Genomic DNA, 24,911 nt, shown 5'->3' with positions numbered 1-24,911 from the left:
CTCTCCCCTCAACCCTCACCCCGCCCCAGGCGTCGGGCTTTCCAGAGCCACGCCGTTCATTCCAGAACGACGTCTATCGTTGACGGCTGTTTCTAAGATCGCTGATGCTATCTACCCAGTAAACTGATGCCATTACAAACAGCCATGCTTCCGGGCTAAGTAACCGGCCTCGACTGGAGGCTCCTGCTCGAGGCCTTCCTGTTCAGAATCACCCCTGAACTGTGATTTCCCGATAAAGTCCTTCCAATGCTACATACCTTCTCCTGAGGTGTACAGTGGGGATTACTTGCACATCCACACGTGTATCAACTGGATTGTCTTTTTTTTTTTTTTTTACAGAAAAGGACAACAGAGGATTTCCACTTTCCCTAATAAAGACAGAGCCCTAAGATTCATGTGGGAATCCCCTATTTCTGCAAATGGGTGATTTAAATAGCAATCAGAAATTAAAATGTGTTAAACGCTTGGAACACACTATTCCACTTCTTTAAGTTTTACAGAATTTCTCATCCAAGTGCATTCTGGTATTCCCATTGCTATGCTGGCTGTAACAGCTGAACATTGGAAATAACATAAATGCTGTGGTTAAATACATTTGGATGGAATCGTAAAATGGTGTGATTTTTCAGCTATTAGAGCAGGAAGAATATCTAAATACAAAGACAGGGAAAGAGCATGGCCAAAACATTTTGGGCGAGGGACTTCCCTGGTGGTCCAGTGGCTAAGGCTCCCAATGCAGGGGCCTGGGTTTGATCCCTGGTCAGGGAACTAGAGCCCACATGCATACCGCAACTAAAAAAGCCCACCTGCTGCAACTAAGACCTTGTGCAGCCAAATAAATAAATACTAAAGATATTTGATGCAAAAATACCAAAAAAAACCCCCAAAATTATATCTATTAAAAAAACATTTTGAGTGAAAAGAATCTGAAAACAGTACACATTTTAGGGGACCGGAGGAGAGACAGACAGAGAGGGAAGGGTCTTTACTGTACAATTTCTACCTTTTGACTTTTTGAACTTTTTCACAATGTGTGTGTTACAATGTTTTCAGGTTTCTTTTTGTTCTATAATATATTACAGACACGGTTTTTCCTTCTGTGTTAACAATTTTAGGAGATTAAAAGGAAAGTTAACTGGAGACTTTTTCCTCCAGACATGCAGCATTGTGTTAAGTGCAAGAATGAAAAGAATTTAAGGTAATATTTAAATATTTAATCCAAGACCAATGGTTGTGGTCAAGACAAAGAGGGGAGGGAGGGGGAGGGAGGAGAGGGAGGGAGAGGGAGGGGGAGGGAGGGGGAGGGAGGGGGAGACAGGCAGATGAGACATTGATTCATGACACTTGTGTCAAAATCATTCACAGAGGAATTGAGACCCTGAATCGGGCAGAATTCCAGGAGAAAAATTGAGTCAAGGTATGAAGACATCTAAAAAAGAAGTATATTTGTCCTACAGATCTTTGAGAAAAGGGACAAATAAGTGCTTTTCTTTTTTTTAATAAATGTATTTAATTAATTAATTTATTTATTTATTGGCTGCATTGGGTCTGTGTTGCTGCGCGCGGGCTTTCTCTAGTTGCAGTGAGCAGGGGGCTACACGTCATTGCGGTGCACAGGGCTTCTCACTGTGGTGGCTTCTCTTGTTGTGGAGCACGGGCTCTAAGTGCACAGGCTTCAGTAGTTGTGGCACGCGGGCTCAGTAGTTGTGGCTCGTGGGCCGTAGAGCACAGGCTCAGTAGTTGTGGCACACAGGCTCAGTAGTTGTGGCACACGGGCTCAGTAGTTGTGGCTCGTGGGCTCTAGAGCACAGGCTCAGTAGTTGTGGCTCGCGGGCTCTAGAGCACAGGCTCAGTAGTTGTGGCTTTCAGGCTCTAGAGCGTAGCCTCAGTAGTTGTGGCTTTCAGGCTCTAGAGTGCAGGCTCAGTAGTTGTGGCTCACAGGCTCTAGAGCACAGGCTCAGTAGTTGTGGCACAAGGGCTCAGTAGTTGTGGCTCGTGGGCTCTAGACAGCAGGCTCAGTAGTTGTGGCTCATGGGCTCTAGAGCGCAGGCTCAGTAGTTGTGGCGCACGGGCTTAGCTGCTCCACGGCATGTGGGAACTTCCTGGACCAGGGCCCAAACCCGCGTCCCCTGCATTGGCAGGCAGACTCTTAAACACTGTGCCACCAGGGAAGCCCCATAAGTGCTTTTCTAATAGGATTAAAGTGGATTGACAGGGTTTTATCGATAGCCCCTAATTCTCTGTCTGGGCCACACCTCTGAAGTTGCTGAAACAGCCGCCGGCACCTTTGAAGTAAGTCACCCACACGTACATACGCCCCACCCCTCCCACACCAGCAGCAGTAGAATCGCTATTAAGCTACACCAGTGAGGAAGCCAGGGCAAACGAGGGCAGGTTTCTCTCACACACACAGGCTGAAGTCCAGCATCACCAAGAGGACCACAGCCCAACTCTCGCAGACACTCTTTCAGACCCAAAGTTCTCACAACATGAATCCAATTACAGCGGTTTAATCAAGAAGAGTTACAGTCGCTTAAATAAGCAGTGTCCGCTAGAAAACAGAAGAACAAAAGCCCAATTAGGTCACCAGGCAGTTTAAATTAGGATGATTCCCCAACAGGTTGTTCTGATGCGAACCTGTGAAAATGAGGAGGCCCGGAGAAGGATGCCTCCCGCTCAGCTGAACGTGCTGAGTTCGCACCACGAACCCGTAGAAAGCAAATTAGGTAACGTTTCTGTGTCGCCTGCGGAGGACCTTCCTACCTCCAAAGTAAACGGTCTCACAAAAAAGGTTACCTATCGACAGATCATCCCTAACAGGCGGCAGATGTGTTTAACTCTCCCTTGGTTTGGCTAACACTCGAGGAGTTTTAAAGCTCTCTCGTAAATAAGGAACCTCAAACACCTCAACAGGCAACTGGGATTTGCCCTCCCATTTACTGAGGCAGATAAATCACCTTGAAAGGAACTGGGCTTGGTTAGCTAGTTATTTCTAACATGTTTGCTGAGAGAGATAAACCATGGCCATCAACACAGACATGTCATCCACTTCTGCACAAGACGGAAGGGTCACAATTTGGAGAGTTCCCCACAGCTTGAGCCTTCAGGGGGCTACTGCTGTCAGAATATATGACAGTATATAGCAGACAGTAGTTCCCTCCAGACTGATGCCCATGGTGGGACTGGGTGCACTTACTAGCTGTCAGGTGCATTGTTTTTCTGATGTTCCCAATCTCCTTTTGACCTTTTAAGTTTTTTCCTTGCACATTTCAGGAAATGCAGACAATGGAATTCATGCAGATGTACAGTTTAAACAGTAACAATATTTTTGATTTGATTGAATTTAGATTTCACCATCAACAAATATTGGTATTGCAGTAACAAGAGTAAAAATGTTTCTCGAGATTGATGATTCTCATGATGTGGTCCCCGGACCAGCAGCATCACCGTCACCTGGGGACCTTTTGCAAATGGAAATTACTGTGCCGCACACAGACCTATGGAACCAGGAATTCTACGGGTGCTCCTGGCTCTGTCCCGTCAACACACCCTCTGGGCGATTCTGATGTACAATTGAGTTTATCAGGATTCTCAACATTCCTTTAAAAAGAGCCCTTTGCTGTAATACAATATTTTCAGGGATACACAGTGTCATTTCTATATTTATATTTCATAGTTGAAACATTTTCTATTAAAAAACACCTATATTTTCTAATTATGGTTAATTGATTGACTTATTTAGAAGTAGCGATATGTTTGTGGTTAACTAATAATATCAACGTGTGAGAGTCTATACAACTTTCTCATTTTTGAAGGCTTAGCTGAAGAACTCACAAAATGAGTAAACAACTAAAAAGATTGGCACTGCCTCAGGAAAAGAATGAGTTTTGCCAGTTAATGGGTACACACGGGCTTTATGCCATGCTAGATGCCGGGCATTGATTATTTCACTTAAGCCTCACAAAAGGCCTATGACACGGATACTCATACATCTGCATCTGACACAGAAGAACTGAGCGTCCAAGGGGTTGACTACCTCATCACCCCAGGACACATGGCCTGTGGATCCCGGTTTCATATCTTAGGCTGCAAAGCCCATGCCTCCCTCTCTGTGGCTGTCTCATTCACCAACAGAACTACACTCAGGTTCTTTTTGGTTAAAGGCAACAGGTTTTTTTGGCCTCCCCTTAACTGCTTGCAAAAAGATATCTTTATCGTCCATATTCTGATTTAAGAGGATGAAGATAAACCACTGCGGCCAGAATCACAAAGGAGCACCATGGCGGTCCCCCAGGGTCAGACTGCGGGTGGGAAAAAGTCAGAGTGAGCCGGGGCACAGGCCCCAGGAGGGGATGATGGGAAGAGGGGCCTCCCTCCAGTGTGACGGGGATGATACTTCTATGCCCACCTCACTCACATTTCGCTGTCCCAAGCATGGCTCAGGCAGGAATGGGGCTCTGGTTGGAGGTAGCCTCTGTCCCAAGATGTCACTTCTCATAAATCGTCTGCCAGCACCTGAGTCTCCAGTGTCTACCAATAAAAAGAGAGGAATTACATTTATTGTGGATGTACGAAAAGCCACCCAGAAAATTATAATAGTTAATAAAGAGTCAAATGAACTCAAATAATGGAACTCAAGACATTTGTAGGCATGCTGAATTCCACAGTTTATATTTACACAATTGGGTTGAAAAAGATCTTGATGCAATTTATGTCACGGTGTTCTGCCTATGTTTTCCTCTAAGAGTTTTATAGTGTCTGGCCTTACATTTAGATCTTTAATCCATTTTGAGTTTATTTTTGTGTATGGAGTTAGGGAGTGTTCTAATTTCATTCTTTTACATGTAGCTGTCCAGTTTTCCCAGCACAACTTACTGAAGGGGCTGTCTTTTCTCCACTGTATATTCTTGCCTCCTTTGTCATAGATTAGGTGACTATAGATGTGTGGGTTTATCTCTAGGCTTTCTATCCTGTTCCACTGATCTATATTTCTGTTTTTGTGCCGGTACCATACTGTCTTGATTACTGTAGCTCTGTACTATAGACTGAAGTGAGGGAGCCTGATTCCTCCAGCTATGTTTTTCTTTCTCAAGATTGCTTTGGTTATTCAGGGTCTTTTGTGTTTCCATACAAATTGTAAAATTTTTTGACATAAATCGCAGCAAGATCTTTTTCAATCCGCCTCCTAAAGTAATGAAAATAAAACCAAAAAAAAAAAACAAAAACAAATGGAGCCTAATTAACTTAAAAGCTTTTGCACAGCAAAGGAAACCATAAACAAAATGAAAAGACGACCCACAGAATGGGAGAAAATATTTGCAAATGAAGCAACCAACAAGGGATTAATCTCCAAAATATACAAACAGCTCATGCAGCTCAATATCAAAAAAACAACCCAATCCAAAAATGGACAGAAGATCTAAATAGACGTTTCTCCAAAGAAGACATACAGATGGTTAAAAAGCACAGTACTGGTCAGAATGGCCATGATCAGAAACTCTACAAACAATAAATGCTGGAGAGGGTATGGAGAAAAGGGAACCCTCCTACACTGTTGGTGGGAATGTAAATTGGTACAGCCACTATGGAGAACAGTATGGAGGTTCCTTAAAAAACTAAAAACAGAGCTACCACATGATCTAGCAATCCTACTCCTTGGCATATAACTGAAGAAAACCATAACTCGAAAAGATACATGCACCCCAATATTCATTGCAGCACTATTTACAACCGCAAGACATGGAAGCAATCTAAATGTCCATCAACAGACAAATGGATAAAGAAGACGTGGTACATATATACAGTGGACTATTACTCGGCCATAAAAAAGAACAAAATCATGCCATTTGCAGCAACGTGGATGGACCTAGGGATTGTCATACTGAGTGAAGTAAGTCAGACAGAGAAAGACAAATATCATACGATATCGCTTGTATGTGGAATCTAAAAAAAGGGTACAAACGAACTTATCTACAAAAATAGAGCCACAGATGTAGAAAACAAACTCATGGTTACCAGGGTTGGGGTAGGGATAAATTGGGAGATTGGGATTGACATATACACACTACTATATATAAAATAGATAACTAATAAGGACCTACTGTATAGCACAGGGAACTCTACTCAATACTCTGTCATGGCCTATATGGGAAAAGAATCTAAAAAAGAGGGGATATTTGTATATATGTAACTGACTCACTTTGCTGTACACCTGAAACTAACACAACATTGTAAATCAACTATACCAACATATATTTTTAAAAAACTATTGGATAGTTGGCATTTAAACTATATAGAATAATATAGCTTATGCTTCAACTATGTGTGTGTGTGTGCAAGAGAGTGTGTGTATTTTGTGTAAGAGGAGATACCGTGAAAACATACACGACTAGCAATAGGTGACTTTTCCGTGCCCGTGTCTGCAATATGCTGAAATAAACTGGATCTTCTTCTTTCAGCTTAATCTGGATTGATTTTGATTTTCTGGCTTTAACAGCCATTCCTCTGGCTCTGGAGGCGTCTCCTGGTGAAGTGGGTCTGGGCGATCCGTATCTCTCACCAGAATTGTTCTATCATTCTCGCCTCATTCAGCCTCCCCCCTGCCCTCAAGCCAGAGTAAACCTGTTAAAATGTAAGTCAATCCTGTTCCACCTCTGCTCAAAACCCCCCACTGCCTTCTCAGCTAGTTCAGTGTGAATAAAAGGGCCGCAGCCCTGCGTGGTCTGGCCATCCACACATCTCTCCCCTGCAACCCTCCCTCCTGGCTCCCCTCCTTGACGTCTTAGGAATCTTTACATTTCTCAACCCCCGTGGTCCTACCTTCAGCTCTCTCTAACCAGCTTGCTGTTATTTCTACAGCTCTCCTCACTATCAGATGCATCTTACCTTTCTTTGTTTCCTCCTGCCCCTGTAATGAAATCTCTAGAACCCAGGCCTTGCTGGGGGGCATCGGGAACAGGGGCATGCCCATCAGAGGCTCCCAGTAAATACTTGTGTCATGGGTGACTACATGGTGGGGACACACACCAGCATCCAGGAAACCCCAGCAGAAACGCCACACGAATCCCACCACCGTGTGAAGCCCTGGGCTACGAATGGTCCTCCAGGAGGGTGGTCCATGGACTCCAGTGTATACATCACTGGAGGTGGTCCTCACGTGGAGCAGATTAAACCCCCGGCTTACTCAGCCCTGGCAGATCGCACACAGTGCCTCCTCACTGGCCTGGCCCGGTCTCAAGAGCAAACACACCGCCATTTTAACCTCTGTGCCTGTTTCTACCCTTCTGTAATTGCCTCCCCTCCTCCCTCCTGGCCCTCAGACCTCTAGTATTCCAATCTCAAGGCGATATGAAGGGGAGGAAGGTGCCTTCCTGAGCTCTTCTACCGAACTTTCCGGAAAGTCTTTTCATCTCTCCTCCTCCATGCCTATGTACGTCCTGTACTCACTGACAAGAGGTGAGACATTGCATTTTCACCAGAAATCTACTGAGAAAGAAACAGATTTCCCATGTTTTCTTTGGTTTGGGTCACAGCAGAGTTTCAAGCAATTTTCTTTCTTTTTTTTTTAATTTTATTTTTGGCTGTGTTGGGTCTTCGTTGCTGCATACGGGCTTTCTCTGGTTGCGGCGAGCGGGGGCTAATCTTTGTTGCGGTGCATGGGCTTCTCATTGCGGTGGCTTCTCTTGTTGCGGAGCATGGGCTCTAGGTGCACAGGCTTCAGTAGTTGTAGCACTCGGGCTCAGTAGTTGTGGCGCACGGGCTTAGTTGCTCCGCAGCATGTGGGATCTTCTGGGACTGGGGCCAGAACCCCCCGTTGTCCCCTGCATTGGCAGGTGGATTCTTTTTTTTTTTTCTTTTAATACATTTATTTATTTATTTATTTATGGCTGAGTTGGGTCTTCGTTGCTGCGCGCAGGCATTCTCTAGTTGCGGCAGTGGGGGCTACTCTTCGTTGTGGTGCACGGCCTTCTCATTGCGATGGCTTCTCGTTGCAGAGCACGGGCTCTAGGTGCGCGGGCTCAGTAGTTGTGGCTCGCGGGCTCTACAGTGCAGGCTCAGTAGTTGTGGCACACGGGCTTAGTTGCTCCGTGGCATGTGGGATCTTCCCGGACCAGGGCTCGAACCCGTGTCCCCTGCATTGGCAGGCCGATTCTTAACCACTGCACCACCAGGGAAGCCCCGCAATTTTCTTTAAATCATGTGAATTACACGATTTTACAATTCTCCGAGGCTCTAAGGTTATCTAAAGAACTGTGTCCACAGAGAACGTGTGAATGGCAAGAGCATCGACTGCGGGGCTGGGAACAAAGGATGAACAGGACATCTGAAGTGTTTATAATTACACACAGTTGTCTGATCAAAATTTAGTATCCTTAAGAGTGGACTGACTGTTAATGATTTTATTTCTGGTTTCAGAATAGAATGATGAACCAATTTGCAGTTCTCGCAGTACATTCTTCTCCTGGAACTATCTGCTTAGTTGGTTTAAGCAACTTCAACACAAAAATGATTGAAGAAGCAAAACCTAAGGATGTCTGTGCGTCGCTGAATTACCCCGGGTGCTTCCTCTCGCGCCCTGACTCTCACTCACCAGCCCCATCTAGACGAGGAACCCCCTGACTAGACTGGCTTTCGAAGCCTTGCAGGTCAGCTCGCACTTTATCCTGATTCCATCCAATCCTCTCCCTCACTCTGAAGAGCACCGCATCCATGCCAATCGCACCCAAGTTCCCAAAGGTCTCCTGTGACCACGGGACAGGCTGAGAGCCCCTCTCAGATCGTTCCATGAAAGCTGGGTGAGCATGAAAAGCAGAATCCCGTCAAACAAACAAGAATAGCTGTAGATCCACAACGTCGAAGGTAAATTGCATGGGAAAATGGGTTGAAGGGCTACGTTAAACTATGCATTAAACAACATAGTTAAACCTATGCTGAAGCCACGGCATACTGAACTTTCTGGACTTTGACTCGAGCGTGTACAACAGAAGGGTCCTCCTCCCGTCTACTTCCTTCCACAACAGCTAACGGTCCCTGACGGTCCCTGAATCTTCACCACAGCTGCCCGGGGAAAACTGCACCGGGCTTCACGACGCCCGTCAGCCTCAGAGCTGGTCACCAACTCTTTCCTAATCGAGCAGGTATTTAGGGCCTCATCAATAAATGAGGTACACGTGCTCTGTCTTTTTCCAAAACGGGGTTTAATTTCAATTCTCTCTTAGAGAGGGAGCTTCCCGTTGCTAATGCAGCATCACCCAGAGTAAACAGCAGGTACCCCAGGAAACACAAGTGCTCAAGGCATGTCAGCTCCTCCAGCAGTGAACCTTCAGGAGCCAGCCTCCTTGCCCTACAGTGGATGACTCCTGCCACCCTCCTTCTTTGTGACGAAACTTGCCTGCACACCTTGGTTTGTGGTATTTCATTTTGTTGTCACCATGACACAGACTGTAGTTACTTATCTAACTAAGGACTAAAGAGAAGCATCTTTTTGGTTGCAAGTTATCTTAAGGCTTTGGATATAAGGTAAAGTTATAATACCTGAATCTATACTGTCTTTGGGGGGTAATCTCTCCTATAAAGCACATCTCCACTCCTTTATGTGCCTTGAAAGCTGCGGTTCTTTCTCAGCTAAGGGAGAGTCTGCTTCCTTCCGCACCCCAGGGACATCTGGTGAGACCCAGGGAAAGTTTTTGTTGTCACGACGAGGGACTGAAGACGGTACTGGCGTCCAGCGGGGAGAGGTCGAGGATGGTGCTAGCCGTTCTGCACTGAACAAGGCAGCCCTCACCACAACAGACGGGTCCACCCCAAACGTCAGAAGGGCCCAAGTTCTGAATTCCTAACCAAAGCAAAGAAAGACAACATCACCTTCTGTTGGGACTTCCCTGGGGGTCCAGTAGTTAAGAATCCGCCTTCCAGTGCAGGGGATGCGGGTTCCATCCCTGGTCAGGGAACTAAGATCCCACATGCCACGGGGCAGCTAAGCCCGTGCGCCACAACTACTGTGCACCTCAACTACGGAGCCCACGTGCCCTGGAGCCTGTGCCCCACAACTAGAGAAGCCTGCGCGCCGCAACGAAGATCCCACGTGCCACAACTAAGACCCAAGGCAGCCAAATAAATAAATAATTTTTTTTAAAAAATGTTTTGTTGGGCTATTTTACTAGCACTTTTTTTTTTTTTTTTTTAACATTTTGGGTATTTGAAATTATTTTATAGTTTCGTATTTTCAGCAGTCGGTTTCCCATCCAATTTGTTCCGGCCAGGACCCCAGTCCTGGCAGTGTTATGCATGCTTTGCTGATGGCTCTCACACAGTCGTCAGCAGCAGTGACTGGTAACACACACTGACACTGAAGGCGAGTCCAGTGCATGTGACTGAAGTTCTACTTCTAGAAAAACGAACATCTCCTGCTGCAGCACTGGTGGAAACTTCACTTCCTTGTCTGAATGAATCAGTATCTACTGCATGGTCTCATGGATGAGTGGCAGTGCAATCACAGATAAATGGGCCAATGAACGTGCACTCTTTTTATTTTTAATCATTCTGTTTTCTGATACCTTTTATAAGTCCCTTGGTTTGGACCTGGGCCCAATAGCCTAACTTTGCATGCTATGTTCTTTTCAAAATGCGAAGGTAAGACAAGCTTCCTTTTTACTTGTTGAATGAAGGAAGTAACACTTCCTCAGATTACACATTTAGGGCGTTTCCTTGTCTTCTATCATTTGAGTTGGGTCAAACTTCCCGAGGGAGTATGGGAAGACAGTCATGGTGGTGCTTGTTCATTAGACATACTCTGTGCCTTCTGAGCATTAGTAAACTTTACCATAGGTTTTTTCATGGTATGAAAACAGTTCCTGCTCACTGCTTGTATAAAATTGAACTTAGTAAAGAAAAGAAATATATATATAAGAGAAATGAACTTATTTTTATGATGAAACTTTCAGCAGATAAATAAACCCGTTTTCCTGTTTTAAACCATGTTACCCTCTACCTACAAAAGTATGTAGGTCTGTATGTCTAATTAATTTAATTCATGGGATAAAAAGATAGATTTTGGTCAAATGTATAGACATACACAGTGACCAGAAATAAACAGATATACTTTGTATCCTCATCTTAACATGATGCCAACTGACATAGTTATAGATGAAATGATGCAATGCGTGAAAATTTCTTCCACGTAATGTTATGGGCGTAGGATGAGGTGTGGATGGGGCAGGACTGACAGAGGATCAGTGGCTGAGGGGCTGAGGGACAGAAACAAGGAAGCCATAACACAATTCTGTCTATTTTTGTATGTGCTCAAAACTCCCATAGTGAATATATTCCTTAACCTGTCCTTTAAAGATATACTTTCCACAATCATCTTTTAAATGAGGGAGCTAGATACGACATCTTGTGGGCTTTTAAGATCATGGGGACATTCTGGATACGGTGAAATAACAGCCCCGGCATCCAATTCCAAAACCAGGTGTTGTCCAGTCCTGATACGATGACAGTGTCTGTCCTCATCCCTTTCTTAGCTCTTCCGTACAACACAGTCACTGTTTCCTTCCTATGTAGCGTTCAAGGAATGCCACTTGCCTCCTTTAAAACCTTCCTCTCTGGGCTTCCCTGGTGGCGCAGTGGTTGAGAATCTGCCTGCCAATGCAGGGGACGTGGGTTCGAGCCCTGGTCCGGGAAGATCCCACATGCCGCGGAGCAACTAGGCCCGTGAGCCACAACTACTGAGCCTGCGCGTCTGGAGCCTGTGCTCCGCAACAAGAGAGGCCGCGACGGTGAGAGGCCCGCGCACCGCGATGAAGAGTTGCCCCCGCTTGCCGCAACTAGAGAAAGCCCTCGCACAGAAACGAAGACCCAACACAGCCAAAAATAAATAAATAAATAAAATACTGGCTTAACTCCTAGAGGTTTCATTAAAAACAAACAAACAAACAAAACAAAAAAAAAAACCTTCCTTTCTTCCCCTTGCTCACAATAACAAGATTCACCTTGGTTCATGAGATAGTCATATGTTTACTCTCCTAGTTGATAGACATTATTCGCCAACAATAGAGGTTTGTATTTTTCTTCTACTCCATCAGTCGGCACACTACAGGTTACAGGACAAATCCTGGCCCACTGGTCGATTTTTGTAAATAAAATTTTATCAGCACACAGCCACGCTCATTTGTCTATGTAGTGTCTATGGCAGCTTTTGTGCTAAAAGGGCAGGTTGACTAGTTCTGACAGAGTATGCAAAGCGTAAAACATTACTATCAGGACTTCCCTGGTGGCACAGTGGTTGGGAATCCGCCTGCCAATGCAGGGGACACGGGTTCGAGCCCTGCTCCGGGAAGATCCCACATGCCGTGGAGCAACTAAGCCCGTGCACCACAACTACTGAGCCTGCGCTCTAGAGCCCGCGAGCCACAACTACTGAGCCCGTGCGCCACAACTACTGAGCCCGCGCGCCTAGAGCCCGTGCTCCACAACAAGAGAAGCCACTGCAACGAGAAGCCCGCGCACCGCAACGAAGAGTAGCCTCTGCTTGCCACAATTAGAGAAAGCCTGCGCACAGCAACAAAGACCCAACGCGGCCAAAAAATATATATATTAATAAATAAATAAAATAAATTTATAAAAAAAGAAGCTTTAAAAAAATAAAACATTACCATCTGGCCATTAACAGAAAAAAAATGTTCACCTCTTACTTATCGCATAATTTTTAAAGTCTAGGTGGAATTTTTAAAAATTTGACATATATTCATGGTATTTAATTTTTATTACACATTGAATGTGCATACTACTCAAAGAAGTTCTATTATATTTTGATAAAATAACATAATTGCTAAGAAAATGAGAAATTTATACCTCAGAGGAAGGAAAACACCTTGATTTTTTTCTTTTGTACTTGAGGTCTTTTATTTCTGTTTATTCTACTTTTATATATTTTCAACGCCACTGAGCAACAGCTCATGATTTGGGCTTCACTTGATCAAAATATTTTCCTCTGAAAGAATTATTGTCACCGAAACAAATAAATGCCTAAACTCTCTGGAATTCTTTAGCGAGTTTCGCCTCTCTTTGACAGAAAGATGCCTCGATTGTTTGTAAATGCATAGGTTGGCTTTTCAGGCATTGAGAGCAGTTGGGGCTTCACAAGGAAAAAAGGAAAGGGTTCAAGAGAACTGATCATACTTTCTCGATGTGAAGGAGATTATTCCCCGGTCAGTTTCTCTTCCTGAACATGGATTTATATTAGATTGCATTGACTTTGAGAACTGCTGTTGATTCTTGGAAAGTGTCTGTGTGTGTGTGTGTGTGCATCTGCGTGTGCGCTAGGTCTTTTTGTTTTCTGATAATTATCCGCTTGAAGAGAAGAAGACTGAGGGGGTAAATCCTCCAGTCACAGTGGCAGAGTGACCTTGAAGGGACTTAACCATGAAATGTTTCAGCAGGTACAGGAGCTGTCCCATCCAGTACTACGGCCACTAGCCCCACGTGGCCACTTACATTCAAATTAAACAGAATGAAATACAACGAGAGGTTCAGTTCCTCTGCCCCACGAGCCACGTGTCAAGTGCTCAATGGCCACGTGAGGCTAGTGGCTACTGTGTGGGACAGCACAGGGTCACAGAGCCCCGCCACCACCACAGAAAGTCTGCTGGACAGCGTGGTCCCGGACTGCTCTCGGGAATAGATGTGCCAACCCCCTTCTACTAACATCCGCACAACCGAATGAACTTGACTTTGGACTTTCTTCTCTTTGGCCGATGAACTGCCAGTCACTGCAGCCTGCATTTCTCTCGTTCTAACTGGGAAACTTAGCCCTGGTGTGATTCGTCCAGCTTGAGACACACAGCCTGAGAATGAGCTGACTTCCCCTTCTTTCCCAGACAATTTTTCAGGGTGAGAGGAGAACAGGGTAAGTTGAGAGGGGACACTGAGGGCAGAGTATCAGAAGTGGAAGAGGTGTAGATAGAACGACACAAAGTTTCTTTTTAAATTCAAGAACATGCTGCATTTTGTAAGCTCCTGTAGGTTTTATCAAATGTCATATTTCAGAAGATCCGTATGTACAGTGAGTGTGAGACACATTCACCCGAGCTGTTGGCCCTGTCTCACTTTCAAGGATTCATATCCCACTCCGCTCCTAGACATTGTAGGTTCAAATAGTTGAAAGTTCGGCAATTCTTTTTTTTTATTGCCCCAGTACTTTGAAATTTGTAGATTTGCATATTTTTCATATAAACAATAAAGTTATTGCCATAATTTATGTAATTATTTTGCTTGACTTATTTTTTTAAAAAAAATATTTTTTTATGTAGAGGCTTTCTTTGCATTTAAATTTTGTTCTACATTTTTTATTATGTAATAGGGCCCGACTCCTGGATATAGAATCATGAAGCCACATATAAGAATACCTTTAAGGCATGTGACACATATTGTCCTGTATTTTTCAGACTCTGCCTTCCTCACAAAAGTCCTCTTTTATTTCACTTTAGAGCTGTATATCTAAACCTCTTTCCTAAAATAATAATGTTGTTTGAATCAAAGGGCAAAACACGCAAAATATAAGCTTCTTTCAATTTCTGCTATTATAAAGTTAATGATGCAATTTGGCAACCAGGATCTGGAAAAACAGGTAAGTGGGCAGAAGCATGATGCTTTTAGATGCTCTTCCCTGAGCTGAAGTTGGCCCCTGAAATATGGTCCAGGTGCCCCAACCTGCATTACTTCAGCACCTTTCCAAAATATGAAAACATGCTGAGGTCATGCAGCTTGGATTCATCATTATTTAAAATATACACATACTGAACTAATCAATTATCAGTATATTCTAAATGTCTCCTTTTTGTGCGTCATAAAATCAAAGTCCTACCTTCAAACAGTGGTGTACCCTCTGCCCAAACTCCTGCACTGTTTCATGTAAAAACTAATCACAGAACACCAAGATAATAATTTTTTGTATTGAACAAACATCAGCTATACCTACAAAGAGTTTTTAAATAAATCATGCAAATGTTTGTAACTAATCAGAATAAATAGCACTGTTTCCAAATTGGTGTAATATTTCCACTAAAACCCACATTTTATATTAACTTATTTTATATATATACACACACACACATATATAACCTATTTTATATATTTATATATCTAAAAGGATCATATGGAAGTGACATATTAAGTCGCAAATTTATTACATAAAAATCCATTATTTTTTGGAATCTGATAGTTCTCTCTAAATGGAGAGTCATGTTAACTTGTAAATGTACTTTACTAAGAATTATAATATTATAAACTATTTTAAATATTATTGGCATTTGTACATACTGAAGTCCAAACGGCCCAAAGAATTGACATGATATTTCAATAGCACAGAGCAAAGCGGCTATGAACCAGGAGATCTTAGTGCATCAAGTAGCTTCCAACACCACAAAACCTCACATGTATTTATATCTAGACTTGCCGTCTAATATTTAAAGTAGCTAGAAATCCAGAAAGATTTAAATGAACAGCTTCCACAGTGTTTTTTGTTTTTTGGTTTGTTTTAATCTATAGGTCACTATGGTCAAGCTATGTACCTGAGGACTCTCCAAGTGGAGGGTCTCGGAGGTGGCCTGTAATCCGAACATCTTAGGAAAATCTAACTTAATCAGGAAACTTTCTAAGTTTTTCTCTTTGAGTTCGGCCTTTCTCTGATCCTAGCCTTGTTTAAAAGATTTAAAGCTCTTTAGGCTGAAGAGGATGGCGGTTCCAGCCAAGAAAGAGTGGGTGGGAATTCAAAGCTTTAAGTTGCAACTAGAAGGCAAATGCTATTCTAACATAATTTGAACCTGATTGAACGGCCCAAATTTCAACCATCCTCGAGGAAAAACAGGAAATCTGAACCACAGTCAGAGAGAGATTCCCTGAATTCCAAGCGGAAACAGAGGGTTTCTCCATTCTTTGAAGTTGTACTGCGCCCAAACGTATGGCCTAGAAAATAATAATTAAATGTTGGTTTTGGGCCAACTGATGAGTTTTAAAGCTCCTATCATAAAAAAAAAGAAAAAAACTACTCTCATATAAAAAGACACAGAATCAACCTGTCTTCTGGCTCAAATTTTTCTTCAGTTGTATTGAGGTCTATATTCTTTCTTGAAATAAAATTTTCAGTTGCCTTGGTTCCAAAAGAAAATATGAGTTTACTCTCATTTAGTCTGCTGCCACAGCATAACGGAAAGGACATGTTACCATGATTGCACCCCCAAGAAATGGATCCCTTAACTTTTGGTAAAGAAATGAACCAAATAATAGATAAGGCCTATTTCTTCTTGAATAGTGGACACAATTCTGAATGTTTTACTCAACCTTCATTTCTGCCATCGCTATCTTGAACGTAGAGTATAAAGTATACTAGAACGGTTATAATCAAAAAAGATGAACCGTAACACGTACTGATGGGGATGTAGATAAATCAGAGCCCTCGTACATCGCTGGCGGGAAGGAAAAATTCTGCAGCCGATTTGGACAACGGCAGCTGCACGATATTTCCTTCCCACCAGCAACAGTTCGACCGTTTCTTAAAAAGTTAAGTATAAATGTATCATGTGGCCCAGCAACTCAACTCCTAGGTATCTACCCAAGAGAAATGAAAACGTATGTCCACACGGAGACTTAGACTCAGATGTTTACAGTAGCATCATTTCTAACAGCCAAACCAATAGAAACAACGCACATGCCCACCAGCTGACGAATGGATAGACAAGATGTGGTCTCTCCACACAGCGGAGTACTGCAGCCGTCTGGGTCCAGCTGGTGAAGGAAGCCATGCAGCAGGTTGAATGGGGTAAAGAGGTGTGAACTATGATTAACAAGTAACCAGAAGACAAATGGCAACTCTATATGGTGCACTCGGCCTCAGGGAGAGCATCCGAAAAAGGACAAACCAGGAGAGGGTTTAGAATTGCAGGGCCTGTGGTGCCGCTGCCAGAGAGCAGAGAGGCCTGCTGGTTCGGTCAGTCCACAGTTGGTCTGGAGTTGCAGGGCAGACTGCAGGCCCCCACGGGCAATGTGGGTGAAGGAGCAACCAGTGGGTAAGGGCCACCTGTGCCCTGGAGGACACAGAAGGTGTCCCCGGGGAGGGGGCCCCATGGGGAGCCTGCAGAGTATCACCTGCAGGGGCCCCTGGCTTTCTGCGTTGAGGGGGCTGGGGGAGGGTTCTCGCCAGACCCAGGCGTCAGGGCTGCTCAGGGGTCGTAGTCCCACAGCTGGGGCCGGCCCACCGGACGTTCCCACCGCACCTGTGATGTCCCCCACCCACCTGCACCTGAAACTGGAGGAACCTCTTCCCCTTGCAATGTCCCTCCAGCGCCCTCTACTGAGAAAGCCGTACGTGGTGCTCAGGTTCCGTGGAGACAAGTTCAGGGCGTCTCGGAACATATACTGAGGGGAGACTGGGGGCCGAGAGGCAAGAAATGGATGCTGGACGACAATTCTACTCAGCCAGAGGAAGGACCGTAGCGCTGGTTCTTCTTACAGCACGGATGAAACGCAGAAACGTTATGCTGCGTGAAAGAAGGTTGTCACAGAGAAACACCTACTGTAGGAGCCCATTTACATAAACTGTCCAGAATAGGCCAATGTACAGAAACAGAGAGCAGACGGGTGTTTGCCAGGGGCTGCAGGGGTGGAGAATGGGGAATGGGTGCTAGAAGGGGCAGGGTTTCTTCTGTGGGTGATGAAAATGTTCCAGAATTACATGATGATGAAGGACGCACAGCTCTGTAAATGCACTAAACAACAATGCAATGCACACTTTAAAGAGGTGAATTTTATCGTATATAAATATATCTCCACAGTGCTATTAAAGAAACACTACTATAGAATTGGAAAAAAAAAAAAAAAAAAACTTCCATGAGACGTAGCTTCATTTGGGTTAACTATGTTGTGCTGTTTTTAACTCAAAGAAGGGAGGGTTGGCAGCAACATGAAAATTTCTTTAATGAGTGTTCGGAATGCTTTGTGAGTTACTCCTGGATAATTAAAATGATTTTAAGAATCACCCTCTATATGCTTGCAATGTGGCTAAATTCCAATTGTTATCCAGCTCGTTCTTTTTTTTTTTTTTTTTTGCCGTTACCGCTTTTTAATCGATATTTATATTACACAAATTTGTAGAGTCATCATATTAATTCACATTAAGTCATCTTCATTTGTGTGATTTTTTTCCCTATCAGCTCATAATACACACAAAAAACAGGAGAGCCCTAACCCTGTAACCTGCCTCCAGAGCGTTCACAGCGTAGGAGGGCTTGCCATGCGGAGAGGTGACGGGACGGGGACGCGTCTTGCCTCCATCTGCCCTTTACTACTTGGTTGCGAGTTTAGTCTCTGCCGTGTGTCCATCTGACAGGCAGAAGCTAAGCTCTGTGCTTACTGGCAGCTGGGACGGTCACTTCTGGGAAGAGCGAGGTTCGCTGTAACTAAGAAAAACTGACCCATGGAAGTGGCTTCACTTCAACAAATGCAAGTCCAAGCAGACTCACACGCCCTGGTGTGTGTGGTCTAAATTCTCTAACAGTGTGGCCTGACACCCAGGGAAAGAGGACGGGACAGACCGTGAATCACACGTGCTCTATATGATCAGGTTCTCATATTTAATTGCTGATATCAAACCTCTGTTTTGCCACACAGAATTGTTGGTGACTCCCATGATGGATTTCTTCATTTCTCAGAAGTAGCTCACGAGAGCTAGCCAAGCTGCCTATAGCCGTTTGGGAGTAATTCTCTTTGGTCTTCTAATCACTGCAGAGACACAGACGGCTGGTTTTGTCAGTAAGGCGCAGATTATGAACAGAGGCGAGACCCCAAGCAGGTCCAAAAGCCATGCACTTATGAGGCATCAAGGAGAGGGGAGAACTAGACAGCGCTGTATGTATGAGGCCGTCTTCCCCGGGGTGTACACGGACGGGGCAAGGGCTGCCGAGTGACCAGGTCTGGGCTGGGTCAGAGCCCCACCATGTGCGGAGTTCAGCTACCTCTCCTGGGCCGTAGTAGGGCCACTTTCTTTCCACTCCGTCTGCTGCCTCTGGAGACAACAGAAGACAGTATTCACTGAAGTCTGCCGGAAGAAGAAAAACAATGAACACACTCGGATCTCCAACTCTTCGTCTGTCAGTTAAGGGAGAGCAGGAAGGTTCTTTTCCTTCTCTTAGGCAATTAGATGAGCGATACTGGAATGTGAGCATGGAATCCTTGTTGAAGTGCCCAGACTTAGCCACAAAGTAATGAAAACTGAGATTTGAGAAGAGCACATTTAAAAAAGCCTGCTCTTAGACAAAGATGATGGGAGAACACACCTGGCAACTCAGGAATCCTGGGCATGACCCTCTGATTTAAGGAGAAGGGAGAGACCCTGCCGACGCTACTAGGCTTTATAACAGCAGAGGGCTAGTCATTACAGATTAAGGAAATACCCAGAGTAGACTGAAAAGGAAGGAGAGGCATAATTTAGCTGTTATTTTAGCACCAGAAAATTGGTACTTATGAACATGGGGAGCTTTCACTTCCCTTCTCCCAGGTCTGTCCAAATGGACTCAACACCATTCCCTCGGTACTTCCTGGACACCCAATAAACACTTCATGTGGCTGCAGTACTGGGTACTTTTGGATTGCTATCCTATCTACTCCAGACATATTTATTATTTAACTAGGGCCTTCCAAAAATCCAATTTCTTTACCCACTTGCATGACTCAGGGTGGAAATTTCATGCACTGAGAGGGCAGTGGAAAAGATACTCCGAAGCAGCTGGACTTCTTAAAAAGACTAATTTTAAATAGAATCAGAAAAATGCAAATATGTCATCTCACTTGACCATAGTAATAGCATCCGATTTAACATTTTCAGTCCAGACCATCTGGGCTTGATTCTCATCGTTTGAAATTCTATGGGAGCTATTTTGGTTGTGCTTGGGAAAGTTTTGTTTGAGTTACAAGTAGGATGAGAATCTAGTCCTATTGCTGAAATGGAAAGATCTCTCTCATTTTTCCCCCTCACTCTCGGTTTGAGAAAAGTTGCTTTGGGAAGAAGAATTTGGGGCATTAGAACATATTTAAGAGCTGAAGAACATTTCACATGCCACCAGCTATCAATGTAGAGCTCAAACGAATGGCATCTTTTATCTAGGAAGGAGACAGCCTATTTCCTCCATATTGGAAGAAACCCACTTTTCCCATACTGCTGATGTTTCTATGCCATTCCTTATGGCATACATGTTTGGATAAGTTTACTCTGTTTCCTAAGAAAGTTCTGGAAAAGGACACACCCTGCATGGCGATAAGACTTAGAGTGAAGGACAACAGTCCTTCACCTTTCTTTGCCTCCCTCTCCCTCCCTTCCCCCTCAGGCTCAAATATTGCGGAAGCTGCAAAAATAGGTTGTGAGTCTCTGATTTTAGAAACATGTTTTCTCTTAAACCTTATACAGATGCTGTTATAACACCAACATCAAGAGAAAAACACCACCCACAGACTTTCCACCCTAACACATCTCTTCTTTTAATTAAAATTAAAGTCCCATCTTTTCCTAGTCCATATAGGTACACAATTTTTTAAACGGTTCAATTATAGTAATAACATGTAGTACAACGTGCTCCTTTTTTTAAGCAATTCTTTTTACTTGATTTGGCCTCTTGAAGAATTGGATTTTTATTCAGAAATTTTTAAAAGATCCACCAAATCCAGCAACATTCATTGACTATTCCCTAGAAAGATTCCTTAACTCAAACATCAGGAAATACAGAATTCTGTACTCTTTTAAATAAGGAAACAGTTTTAAGATTATAGAAAGCAATTCAATGCTAATACAAAAGTCCCGAGTAATGCTTTGGGGATTGAACATATGTTCCGTTTAAAAATTATTTCTTTGCCACATAGGAGAGTGTACATTTTCGAGGACATTTTCTATCCTGAAAATTCAGGATGCTCACTTCTGTCTGTAGAAATTCAAGGTGGCCACTGGCACAACATTAGTGAATTACAAGTGGGTCACAGGTCTTCTAAGCTACAAATTATTGGGTCAACCCCAGGCAAGAGTTATGCAGGTGTTTCTAGCTGCTCATCTATGGCCTGTGGTGACCTTCAAGTTGCCTCTCCTTTCATTCATCAGTCCCCACCCCCATCACGGTGATTATTCAACCCTGTTCACACTCCATAGTTTAGGGTCCCGCTGAACAGCCAAAACTAAATGACTGCTATCCCGTCACTGTTTCACATGTTTGAGTCCAGAGTCAAAGTTTTGTTGATCTTCAAAACCCAAATCTAACACAAGGCCTAGAATATATCAGCACTTGTCAAATGTTTACTGAAGAAAAGTATGTCAAATTAATACTCAAGAGACATTATGAGTATCCTTGAAAATAATTTAATACTCTTCTATTTAGAACCAGGTCCCTCTCCTATAATTATCAATTACAAGAACGGGCCTCCTCCAAGCTTTTTAAACACCAAAAGAAGTATAAAGTCTTTGTTTAAACCCTAAAGGCTCTTTTATCTGGAGATTTCTGTACCTTTTAAGAAAACAGAACTGGGTCAGCTTTAGGAGAATTATTTGCAATTTCAAAAGGGGGTAATGACATGGGAAGCTTGTTTTTTTCCCCCTTTCAAAGCCCTTCTGGTCATCTAGTTGGGTAAGTATTTGATTTCACTTTAATACTTATGCAAATGATTATAAGACTCACTAATCTTGGATGTATGATAAACATGAAACATTCATAAAGATAAGATCTTAAGTAAAAAGTGCTTATCCTAGAACCTTAACCAAAATCACCATACAAAGTTCACTTAAGGGAGTTCTGCCCGTGGACTGCCTTTACCTACAAAGTTCACTTAAGGGACTTTTGCCCGTGGACTGCCTTTACCCAGCTCCAGAACTGGAAGAATCCATAATGTGGATCCACATAGATAACAGGTGTGGGAAAAGACAACAGTCAATTACCATAGACAATCAGCCTGAACTCTGCAGAGAGAGGGACTTACATTCTATTAGTCAAGGCTGAAATGTATGTAGTCATTAAAGGAATAAGCAAATACCTGTTGACCAATTTGGGTTCATTCAGGGACTTAGAATAGTTAGCTATGAAAATAGAATGAAAATAAGCGCATGTGCAAAGAAAGAGAACTTGTATTGAACAACCCAAATCACTACACAGGGAGCCAAAAGCTTTATATAGACTGATGGTTGCCCAGCCTGCAGCATATTAAGTCACTGCCAGGCCAGCCACTCGAGGTCAATCCAACCAGAATCTCTGGGGAAACAGTGTACTTTACAGCTCCTCACCCAGGCTTCAGAACGACTAAAAGGTTACCTCCTCTAATGGTGGTCCCAGCCCAGCAGCATCAGCGTCACCAGGGTCCCCAAAAGAAACGCAAATTGTGAGCCTGGATCCAGAACAACAGAGGGGAGCCTCTGGGGGTGGGGTGGGGGGCAGGGATCTGTGTTTCACAAGCCCTGGAGGCACACTTAAGAGCTAGAACCACTGGTTCGGGCAATCTTATGACCATTTTACAAATGAGGACGTTGAATTTAAGCGGTGATCCTGAACGTTCAGCAGACTGGTAAGGGGTGTAGGTGGGACGTGAAGCCTGCTTTTATTTAACCAAAAAGTTTGTGCTCTTTTGATGGCACCACAAGGTGAACCAGGAAGAATTTAAGAACTTTTTAACAAACAATTTCTGCTGATAGGCATGGTATTATTATTTTAATAACTTGATTGATGATTTTTAGTCATTCTCCTTAAGACCCGTCATACATACAAACAACACAAAGTAGGGCATAAGAATAACTTACAGTGCTAAGTAGGCTATATTCTGTACCAGAACACAGCCCCTTTGCTGTCGTAGGTTTGCTTCCTAATTACTTACGGTAACGCTCTATTTATCTTCATAATGCACGCGCTTACCATACACTCTTAGTTATGCCTCCAATAAAAATGGATTTACCATTTATTTTATGTCAATTTTGTAGGAAGCTCTTTATTCTAACTGTAACCAAAATGAGATGCAAGTGATTATATTAAATTTGACAGCTGAGCCAGGCAGTATTTAAATGTCTATTTGAGACAGTATTTTGTTTGTTAACAGCATACTAAAGAAGATTACAATGGTCTTGGATCTTAAGAGTACTTATTGGAGTAATTAAATTCCTTAGTCCAAAAGAACTACTATCTTTATTGATCCTTCCATGGCCTTCATTTGTGTTAGTTATTTGATTTTTCATTTTTATTAATACAAAGAACATCTTGTTATTTTATTTTTTATAAAATAAAAAATATTTTTATTTTTTAGCCTTTATTATTTAGGCTAAAGTTAAGATACAGTGAGAGGGGACTTCCCTGGTGGCACAGTGGTTAAGACTCCGTGCTCCCAATGCAGGGGACCGGGGTTCAATCCCTGGTCCGGGAACTAGATCCCACATGCATGCCGCAGCTAAGATCCTGCATGCCACAACTAAGCCCAGTGCAGCCTAAATAAATAAATACATTCATTAAAAAAAAAAAAGAAAGATGCAGTGAGAAAATAATAGGAGAAGGAAGGCAATAAACACCATTCACAGTGTTATGGTGTTTCTTAACAGAAAGAAAACAAAAGGGAAAACTAACAGAATTACCAGTGCTGAAACACAAAAAATGTGAACACATTCCATAAACTTCAAAAAGTGGCAAAAAAGGAAAGAGGAATGCTTCTAGTGAACTGAACTGGCAAAAGGCATCTTATTAAATATGCCTCCGTTTGTGTCTCAAAAGTATCAAAAATATAACTGAAGAAAACCTGCCTGAGCTTAAAAACAAAAAGTCTATACACAATTAGCAGATCCACTGAGTTCTTGGCAAAATGAATGAAAATACACATACATCCTCTATGAATATTTTAAAAACTGAAGTATAAAGAAAGACAGTACCTCAAATATCAAGGAAAATAAATAAGTTTATGACAGCATGAAATAAAGCTGACCTCTCCCTGTGAACTAGCAATGGTAAATATCAAAAGACAAATAATCAATGTATTCAGGACTTGAATGAAAGAACTTTCTACAACCAAGATATGTGTAAATGTAACAGGGTCACACGAGCTCAGGGAAGACAAGGATTAGGTCTACTTCATTCACTAGGATGCATTCACTTGTTTTCTTTAAAGACATATTCATTGAGCATCTGCTACAAGAGAACAAAAAGAGACTTTTACTGGAAAGCAGGCAATAAGCAAACCAATACCCAATCAGTTTTTACTTCTAATTATGAACAATGTTGTCGAGAAATAAATCATGCCACGGGGGTTAGCGATGGCCACGTTAAGGAAGTGCGGTTTGTGTCTCGGGGAAGATTAAGAGCTTGGCAGGCAGACAGGATGGATGGAGTGCTTCTTCCAGACACCGAGGGTGGTGCTCATGCAGCAAGCAGGAAGCCTCACTGAACTGAAGAATTCCAGCATGGTGAGGTATCATGTAAAAGGGAAGGATAATGCAAAGTGATCCGAGACAGCTACATCAGCTCCAGGTCCTTGAAAGCATGGCAGGAGATGAGGGATGTTGAAATTCATCCCCAGAAACATGGAACGTCATCGATGAGTTCTTGGTGGTGGAGTCACAAGATGAAGTCTTGGGTTTTAAAAAGATCTCTCTGGCAAGTGGAGAGTGTATTGAGGAGTGGAGAAAATGTGTGGAGAGACCAGTTAGGAGGCCCCTGATATAGTCCGGGCGAGGCATGATGGCAGTCTTGACAAAGTGATGGCAGAGGAGAGTGACAGGAATGAAGAGGTTTGATAAAAACCCACAGGATGCAGCAACTGAGTGCGCATTCAGAGAGGAGTCTGGGACGGCTCCCCCGAGGGGCTGTTTGGGGCGCCATTCAGTGACACGTGCAACAAGAAGCACACTGGGAGGGGAA

General features: G+C 43.3%; 1 long non-coding RNA gene across 17 annotated transcripts in view; it reads right to left on the bottom strand.

Moving 5' to 3' along the window:
• LOC132356824 (uncharacterized) overlaps window positions 1–24,911 on the bottom strand; it is a 551,323-nt gene that overhangs the window by 195,312 nt on the left and 331,100 nt on the right. For all 17 annotated transcript variants that reach the window (XR_009500095.1, XR_009500102.1, XR_009500103.1 and 14 more), the window contains one exon: window positions 4,418–4,530. This is a non-coding gene — a long non-coding RNA (uncharacterized LOC132356824). The remainder of the gene's footprint in view (window positions 1–4,417; window positions 4,531–24,911) is intronic.

The sequence above is a fragment of the Balaenoptera ricei genome, chromosome X (assembly GCF_028023285.1).
Source record: "Balaenoptera ricei isolate mBalRic1 chromosome X, mBalRic1.hap2, whole genome shotgun sequence".
Lineage (NCBI taxonomy): Eukaryota > Metazoa > Chordata > Mammalia > Artiodactyla > Balaenopteridae > Balaenoptera > Balaenoptera ricei.
Note: the sequence above shows the minus strand (reverse complement) of the source record. Positions and strands in the feature narration are given on the sequence as shown.